This window comes from Astatotilapia calliptera, chromosome 12 (assembly GCF_964374335.1).
Source record: "Astatotilapia calliptera chromosome 12, fAstCal68.1, whole genome shotgun sequence".
Taxonomy (NCBI): Eukaryota; Metazoa; Chordata; class Actinopteri; order Cichliformes; family Cichlidae; genus Astatotilapia; species Astatotilapia calliptera.
The window spans coordinates 9,763,192-9,772,926 of NC_137433.1; the positions used below are offsets into that span (position 1 = coordinate 9,763,192).

General features: G+C 45.1%; 1 long non-coding RNA gene across 1 annotated transcript in view; it reads left to right on the plus strand.

Annotated features, from left to right (window-relative positions):
* LOC145432206 (uncharacterized) overlaps positions 1-6,790 on the plus strand; it is a 48,216-nt gene extending 41,426 nt beyond the window's left edge. The window contains exon 2 of the long non-coding RNA XR_013912484.1: positions 5,797-6,790. This is a non-coding gene — a long non-coding RNA (uncharacterized LOC145432206). The remainder of the gene's footprint in view (positions 1-5,796) is intronic.
* The last annotated feature ends 2,945 nt before the right edge of the window (positions 6,791-9,735 follow it).

Genomic DNA, 9,735 nt, shown 5'->3' on the forward strand with positions numbered 1-9,735 from the left:
AGTACCATTTTGGAAGCACCACACATCACCTACTCACATGAAGGCATAAACATGGCTGATCACATGGGATCAGGGGAACCACATATGTGTGAAGAGGTTGTGCAGGTACAGGAGAAAATCAGGCCAGATTTGCAGGCAGAACCTCTAATGGATGCAGAAAAAGATTGGTTCACAGATGGATGTTGTTTCAGAACTGAAAGTGGAATGTTGAAGGCTGCATGGGCAATAGTGGAACAGACAGACATGAGATGGAAAACAGTGAAAGCAGAGCAGTTGACAGGACAACAGTCTGCACAGAGAGCTGAACTGAGAGCGGTGATTGAAGCCTTAAGGATGGGAAAGGGACAGAAAGTGAATATATACAGTGATTCAGCTTATGCTGTGGGAGCAGTGCATGTGGAGCTCAAGCAGTGGCTAAGAGCTGGTTTTTTGACAGCCAGCGGAAAGCCTATTAAACATGAGATAGAAATGAGGGAATTAGCGGAAGCACTGTTGTTACCTGTTAAGGTGGCAGTGGTAAAATGCAAAGGACACAGTGCCGGATTGGATTTAGTGGCATTAGGTAACAAACAGGCCGACTTAGTAGCGAAGCAGACAGCTGGTTACTTACCCTCCCTGATTATGGTAATGGACCCAGAAGCCACACCCCCTCCAGAAAGACCACCCATACAACTAGGCCTAGCCACAATCAGAGAGTTACAGGACAAAGCCAGCCCCCAGGAAAAATCATTATGGGTAACAAGAGGGGCCACAAACACAGATGTTTGGCGTGGCCCAGATGGAAGGCCCATTCTACCGCCAGGGGTCAGACAGACAGCAATGGAAGAGGCACATGGAGTGGGGCATGTGGGACCTGCACAAATGATGAGGAACTTAGCCGCCTGGTGGCACCCTTATCTAAAAGACATGACAAAATACATGGTTAAAACCTGTAAGGAGTGCAACCAATTTGGAATCAAGCCCGCCTTCAAGCCAATAGCAGGGTACTTCCCCATCCCACTTTGCCCAGGGAAAGAAATAATCATTGATTACACAGACATGGTGGACAGAGTAGGTAGTTACAGGTACCTGCTGGTGGCTGTGGATGCATTTTCAGGTTGGCCAGAAGCCTGGCCGACAGCAAGTGAAAACAGTAGAACTGTGGTGAAGTGTCTGATTAATCATTATATACCACAGCATGGGTTTCCCGAGGTCATAAGGTCGGACAATGGTTCACATTTCAGGAACCACGATCTGCAGAGGGTTGAAGCCGCATTAGGTTTGAAACATAAGTTTGGCTCAGTTTACCACCCCCAGTCCCAGGGGAAAGTGGAAAGGATGAATCAAACTCTAAAAACTAAATTGGCTAAAATCTGTGCACAGACCAAATTAGATTGGGTTAAGGCATTGCCTCTTGCATTAATGTCCATAAGATGCTCAGTAAATCAAACCTCTGGTTACACTCCATTTGAGTTGGAGCATGGCAGGCCTTTTCCTGGCCCCTCCTCTCGCCTGTTAATGTCGGATGAAGCTGATTCAGACCTCGATCCGAGGACATATTATAACATGCTCCGCAGTTTTGTTGCCCAGTATTCCTCACAGGTCGCTGAAAGAAACCAGCAAGAGCTGAAAGAGGCGGCTACACCTGGAACGGACTACGTCCTCCTGAAAGTCACAAAGAGAAAGTGGGCTGAGCCTCGCTGGACAGGCCCTTACCGCATAACAGAGCGGACCTCCCATGCTGTCAGGCTCGAAGGGAAAGGTGACACCTGGTTTCATTACACACAGTGCGCTGCTGCCACCGAACCAGGAAGAACCTTGAGAGAGGTGCAGAAGGACCTGTCAGAAGGAGCTGCAACAGCATCACCAACCACTTGAGGGAGCCAAAACTCAACCTACAAGCCGGCTGGTTACAAAAGGGGGTGTTCTTCATACTGAACTAAACATTTTTTTATTTTTAACATCTTTTATGACTTTGCTTTTATATTGGCTTGAGTTTTTAAGATTTACATTTTACATTGCAATAGTTTTAACCGCTGAAAGCTCATTTAAAGTTGTGTCACTGATACTTTTTGTTGCTCTTTAACTCCTAGAACACGCCCTTGGCGAGGTGGGGGGAACTGGACCACCTTTCTCTGCCCCATCATCCTCTATTAGAAGACATCCAAGCTAAGTAAACATGTCTTGGCCCTTTCCCCCTGAAATGACAGGCAGGCAAAGATGTTGCGTCTTTGTTTGCTTCCTGGCCCTGGGTCTCATTCCCATTGGCATAATCCTGATCTGTGAAGGGCCCCCGACACTTCTGACACCTTCAAGTTCAAAAGCTTCTCCCCCTTCTGACAGTCCCAATCTGACAAATGTAGCCCCTAGGGTCTTGCCCACCACTTCCTCTCCAGTTTTGCCCACGCCCAATCCATTTAGAAAGAAACGAGACACGGTTACCTCCTGTACCCCAAGTACGACTAGAATGATTACTCTCTGTGTCCCCAACAATAAAAGTTGGGTAGTCGAAATAGATTTCGCTAGCTTCCCAGTCACTCCCGTCACCAAAGACCAAGGGGGGGATCTTTTTAACCTTGCAGTACATCTCTCCTCCTCAGTGTGGTATATAACCCTGGGAGGTTGGCATCAGTGGAAGTGGTCCAGTTTAGTGTCAGAAACGGACCTCGATTGGTCCAAGCACTCTAGGGGTCAGGCTTTGCACTGGAGAAACCAAAATATGCTCAGAATAGCAAAAAAACCGGATCTTTCAGGCTTAATTTTTACCCTAAAGGATCTGGCCTTGACCTCCTGTCAACAATTTATACTTGCCCCTTGGACTGATCGCACCGCCCTGTATTGGCAAATGGAAATATGCCCTAGCGTTGGTGCAGCTCCAAGCTCTGTAGTTAAAGATGATAACCCCACCTTTAATGGCCCTCCGGTGACATATACAAACGGGGGGAGAAACGGCCGAATACGCATTGTAGACACAAATAAAATGTCTAAAGATGACCTCTTCCAAATTCTAACCGGTATTTCTGGAGCAACAAACAACTGGTTACTACTAGCTGAACAAGCTGCTGACAAGACGGCTTCCGACTGCATAGTTTGTATGGGAGCCCGCCCCACTTTACGGGTGGTACCGGCGCCAGTCAATAGTGCATGCCTCCTGCATCTTATGAACAATACAAAACGAGGTCATTGCTCATATCTGGAAAACCACTTTCCTAAAACTCAACGCTCGGTCTCTAATAAACCACCTTTCTTTTCTTCAGATGTAGCTGTGAACAATTTCACTTGTATTAACCTGACTGGCAATGCAGTAAAACTAGGTAGCTTGAACTCTTCTTGGTGCACTGAGATGACGGTTATGAAACCAAACTTCCGACCTACGGCTAGGGCTGATTTGTGGTGGTGGTGTGGCAATAACAAGTTATATGATGGTTTCCCTCGGGATGCGTCAGGTCTTTGCGCTCTCATAACTCTTATTTTACCTGTTTTAGTCACTCCAGTAGATCTCTCTATAGAAGTACACGAAGTTGGCCTCCCATCCTCCTCTGAACGCCGCTCTAAACGCTCTCTAATCCCAGGTTCAGCTCATAATCCAACCTATATTGATGCTGTAGGTATACCCCGTGGGGTCCCCGATGAATATAAACTGCGAGACCAGGTTAAAGCAGGATGGGCCTCGATACTTTGGATGGTTGAAATAAATGCGAATGTAGACAGAATTAACTACATTCACTTTAATGTGCAACTGTTGGCTAATTACACTCGAGATGGTTTTGAAGCTGTGCATGCACAGTTATCTGCCACTTCCCTAATGGCTTTCCAAAACAGGGTCGCAACGGATTTTCTCCTCGCAGAAAGAGGCGGAGTCTGCAGCCTTTTTGGTCAGGAGTGCTGTACCTATATCCCCAATAACACAGCTCCTGATGGTTCCCTCACTAAAGCTATTACTGGTCTCACAGCTCTTACTGTTAAAATGAAGGAACACTCGGGCGTTGATACTGCCATGTGGGACTCTTGGCTTAACATGTTTGGCAAATATAAGGCCCTTGTAGCTTCCATCCTAGTTTCCATCTCAGTTTTTGTTGCTGTCCTAGTCACCTGCGGTTGCTGTTGTATTCCATGCATTCGATCCCTCTTCCAGAGACTGATTGTTACAGCTCTCACTCCTGAGGATAAGGATCTCGCCCGGCAGATGCCTTTATTGGCTGGTCAACTTCCCACCTCCTCGCCAACGGATGATGAAAACTCTGATCGTGAGGGCGACGAACATTATCGTCTTTCTCTTGTTTAAATGCTTCTAGAATGGTTGTTTCTCTGTGGTGTTTTGTATTAGGCTTGTTATTAATTGTTTCCCTCACCCACTTCCTCTTGAAGGATATATCTGGTTGAACTGTGTCTGGTCGGGTTGTGAGGGTTAAGCGATGTTCTCAGGGTCTCCGGACTTAAGCCTGAGCGAATGTGTACTCCCACCACTGGATATAAATTGTTTTATTCCACACCCCTTCCTCACTTTTTAACATATTCACTTTTGAATGTCCTTAGCAGTTACCGTTCAGAGTTTATTTTACGGTTGATTTATTCTTTCACATTTTCACGTTTATATCTCTCATTATTATAGTATACTCTGTACTCTCCACATTTTTATCATTACTTATGCTTTTTGGTTGCTGAGTTACAGGAACTGTTAATTTTGTGTCACTACCCTGGTTGCACTAACTCGTTGTATCCTTGTGTGCAGGACAGCTGTTACTGCTTTCGTCGGGAACCGAGACTGCTTGCAGCCGACCCCTGGGCAGGGTGGTGCCTGGACTCTTTTCTCCTCATCTGCAATGACAGATAAAGACAAATGATAAGACCCGAGGAGTTTTTCGAGCCAGGCTTCGACACGTCTCTGTGTTCCTTTGAATGTTACTTATTTTTGTGTGTTGACCCATTTAAGATGGGTCAAAAGGGGGATTTGAAGAAAATATAATCTGATCAAACATTATTCAGCTTTAAATATTGTTCAGCTTTAAAGTTACTGTGCAACTGTGTAATAAAAATGTGCTCACGACTTTGGCCTTGAGAGCGATAAGAAGCGATCGCCTCATCCTGCAGGTGTAAGATATCTGCAAGCGAAGAGACTAGAACACCCAAGGCCGATTTCCTTTTATGGAGTTGTTTTTCTGCTAATGCAGCACTTTCCTCACAACCCCCTCCTGTAAGTTTTAGAGAATATATACCCATCCTCACAGCAAATATTAGGAATCTCCTGATGTGAGCTGTGTTGAGAGGTTGTCTCTGTCTCAATAAAAGTTCACTGATTCCCCATCTGCAGCAGGTGTCCGGTTGTCTTCATTCTCCGCCAGCCTGGTTAAGTCAATTCCTCCTTAACATCTAAAAGAACCTATTTAATGAAGGAAGACGGGTTCACTTTGTGTTTAATATTATTCTATTGCTGTTGTTGTTTTTTTTTTATATCCTTCAGCTGACAGTTACAATAACTGTACTGCGTGCTAGCTAGCACGACGGAGTTTCTATACAGCTGTGCGCGCTAAGTTACTGATTTTGAACTTTATGACAGCCTCCCCTATTTTCAGGCGAGAATGTAGGGGTGTAAACTTCAAATATCTGCTCGTTTTATCAAGAAGTCCCATATTTTATCAAGAAGTCCCATATCTCTCACGATGTTACTGCTAGCGCCGCATGGCAGCTAGCTGGCTAGGGCGGCTTGGCTGATACCCAGGCCGGCTCACGCTCACGTTTCACCGCCGCATGGCAGCTAGCCGGCTAGCTGGCTAGCGCGGCTTGGCTGCCACCCAGGTCGGGCTGGCTGACACCCAGGCTGGGCTGGCTGACACCCAGGCTGGGCTGGCTGACACCCAGGCCCGCTCACGCTGTCGTGTCACCCCTAGTCTTTCGTGATGACTCTTGGTTGGCTGCTGGACTTATTTTTCATTTATATGGGCTGGTGATTCAGTATGAGTGTCCGGTGAACTGAATGTCAGGTAAGACGTTATGTATATGTAAGGTAGTGACTGGAATAAGTCACAAGGTGTCGCTGTTGAGCTGCATATATGTTGTAAATTTTAGCAATTTTGACCATTTGTCCTCTGCAGGACACCGTAGTTCAGATTTCTCGTTCGCGTGGGCGCCATCTTGGTTCAGTGTTTACTGTGATGTGCAAAGGTAAGCACTGTCAGTGGCGAACTGCATTGGTTTTGTTTAAAAATAAGTGTTCCACTGTGTAAAATAGCGGTTTGTCATTTAAGCCGAGCAAATATTTTGTTTATTGAGAGGTTCATGTATTGTCTGATGAGAGTATGAGACAAAGATATACTTTTCTTTCTTACTCTCATATAAAATATTTAGCTTTTATTAAATAGTTATCTGAATCTTACAACCAAAGTTTGTATAATAATACACAAGATTGGCTGTAGACCATTGTTAATCATTCAGAACACTGTGTAAAAATAACAAAAAAAAAAAGTGAATGAAAAGTGCATAAATATTTATTTTACGTGTTTGATGTGTGTGGCAGGGCGTGGTCTGCAGTGCCGCTGCAGGGGAGGTGGACCCACCTCAGCGGCATCTGCAATCACGCCTCTCAGGTGTAAAGTCTGTGCTCTCTCTGCTTTTTTTTTTTTTTTTTTTTTTTTTTTGTGTATGTGTCGGGCTATGAGATGAAAAGCTACAGCCGGCTGTGTGGGTACAGCAACTATGTGTGAAAAGTGGTCCATAACGTAATGCTTCAAAGTGTGTTCATGCAAACATTGTCGGGTCTGCTTATGAACCTCTGCGCACAGCGTCTACAAATTGGGGCTGTACGAAGTCACCTCATCTTTACACAAAACTGTAAGCTGTCATCTGTGAGGCGCGAGCGGTGTTTGGTTTTACCATAGTTCATGGTGGAGAATGGCTGCTCCGGTGAGTTTTGCTCTCTGTAGCCGTTTGAATGGCAAACTATACTGATTAGCGGCGGCATAGGCACACTTAAAATTTCTTCAGAAATTTTCGCTTTCTAGTTATTATTATTATTATTCTTTTTCCGCCTGAAATTTTGGACCGTAACTCATCCCACAGTTTTGACACAAGCTTCATATATGTTATATCATTTTGTGCGGCTGGATCAGGAATGAGTTGCTATGCCTTTTGGTGTTTATTACTTCTATAGTTTTTTAAATATGAATATTTTAATGCAAGTTTTTGCCCATTGGAATGAATGGGAACGAACGAAAGTGAAACTTAACTTACTTTGTGGTGTGTTTGCTCACTCACTTAATTTGTGGTGTGTTGGCTCACTCTAGTGGTATGTCCCCGTATTTGAATTACCATAATGACGACAATATCAACGGCGCGCACAGCGTCGGTGCTTTCAGGAACCATTGGAATTCTTAAGGTTGCACGAAGCATTGAATAGTTACGGTAACGGCAAGGGTGTATGCTTGGTGGAAAACTGCATATCCCACAATTCAAAGCACGCCTCTACCAGTCAAACAATGGCGGCTGCCACTTGGTTTAATATATTCCTCTTATTTGTGTTTCTAGGTCACAAAGTAAACTTTTAAGATATTTTCAGGTGAGAATGGGGGTGTGTAAACGTCAAATATCTGCTCGTTTTGTCAAAACATCCCATATTGGCAACAGATTTTTCACGATGTTGCGCCGCTTCACTCAAAAGCACCCAGGCTTGGCTTTCAGTGAGGCGTCTCTAACTCCTTTCATCCCCGATAGCTCCGCAAACAGTCTTTGTCTTAGCTGGACTTATTTTTCGTTTATATGGGCCGATGATGCTGGTCGATGAGGAAAAACTAACTGAGTTGTTTGGTGGTGGCTAACGCGGAGCTAGCTAGCCACCGGTATGTGTCTCTTTCCCCTCATATGTGGGGAAAGAAACATGCGAGGCGGCCGCCGATCGACCGGTTTTCAGGTGAGAATGTAGGTGTGTAAACGTCAAATATCTGCTCGTTTTGTCAAAACATCCCATATTAGCAACAGATTTCTCACGATGTTGCTGCTAGCCGGCTAGCTAGTTCGGCCGGCCGGCTAGCTAGCGCCGCTTCGCTCAAAAGCACCCAGGCTTGGCTTTCAGTGAGGCGTCTCTAACTCCTTTCACCCCCGATCGCTCCGCAAACAGTCTTTGTATTAGCTGGACTTATTTTTCGTTTATATGGGCCGATGATGCTGGTCGATGTGGAAAAAATAACTGAGTTGTTCATATACCGGTGGCTAGCTAGCTCCGCGTTAGCCACCGGTATATGTCTCTTCCGGAGTTTCTATACAGCTGTGCGCGCTAAGTTACTGATGTTGAACTTTATGACAGCCTCCCCTATTTTCAGGCGATAATGTAGGGGTGTAAACTTCAAATATCTGCTCGTTTTATCAAGAAGTCCCATATTTTATCAAGAAGTCCCATATCTCTCACGATGTTACTGCTAGCGCCGCATGGCAGCTAGTCGGCTAGCTGGCTAGGGCGGCTTGGCTGACACCCAGGCCGGGCTGACTGATACCCAGGCCGGCTCACGCTCTCGTTTCACCGCCGCATGGCAGCTAGCTGGCTAGCGCGGCTTGGCTGCCACCCAGGTCGGGCTGGCTGACACCCAGGCTGGGCTGGCTGACACCCAGGCCCGCTCACGCTCTCCTGTCACCCCTAGTCTTTCGTGATGACTCTTGGTTGACTGCTGGACTTATTTTTCATTTATATGGGCTGGTGATTCGGTATGAGTGTCCGGTGAACTGAATGTCAGGTAAGACGTTATGTATATTTAAGGTAGTGACTGGAATAAGTCACAAGGTGTCGCTGTTGAGCTGCATATATGTTGTAAATTTTAGCAATTTTGACCATTTGTCCTCTGCAGGACACCGTAGTTCAGATTTCTCGTTCGCGTGGGCGCCATCTTGGTTCAGTGTTTACTGTGATGTGCAAAGGTAAGCACTGTCAGTGGCGAACTGCATTGGTTTTGTTTAAAAATAAGTGTTCCACTGTGTAAAATAGCGGTTTGTCATTTAAGCCGAGCAAATATTTTGTTTATTGAGAGGTTCATGTATTGTCTGATGAGAGTATGAGACAAAGATATACTTTTCTTTCTTACTCTCATATAAAATATTTAGCTTTTATTAAATAGTTATCTGAATCTTACAACCAAAGTTTGTATAATAATACACAAGATTGGCTGTAGACCATTGTTAATCATTCAGAACACTGTGTAAAAATAACAAAAAAAAAAAGTGAATGAAAAGTGCATAAATATTTATTTTACGTGTTTGATGTGTGTGGCAGGGCGTGGTCTGCAGTGCCGCTGCAGGGGAGGTGGACCCACCTCAGCGGCATCTGCAATCACGCCTCTCAGGTGTAAAGTCTGTGCTCTCTCTGCTTTTTTTTTTTTTTTTTTTTTTTTTTGTGTATGTGTCGGGCTATGAGATGAAAAGCTACAGCCGGCTGTGTGGGTACAGCAACTATGTGTGAAAAGTGGTCCATAACGTAATGCTTCAAAGTGTGTTCATGCAAACATTGTCGGGTCTGCTTATGAACCTCTGCGCACAGCGTCTACAAATTGGGGCTGTACGAAGTCACCTCATCTTTACACAAAACTGTAAGCTGTCATCTGTGAGGCGCGAGCGGTGTTTGGTTTTACCATAGTTCATGGTGGAGAATGGCTGCTCCGGTGAGTTTTGCTCTCTGTAGCCGTTTGAATGGCAAACTATACTGATTAGCGGCGGCATAGGCACACTTAAAATTTCTTCAGAAATTTTCGCTTTCTAGTTTTATATCATATACACATG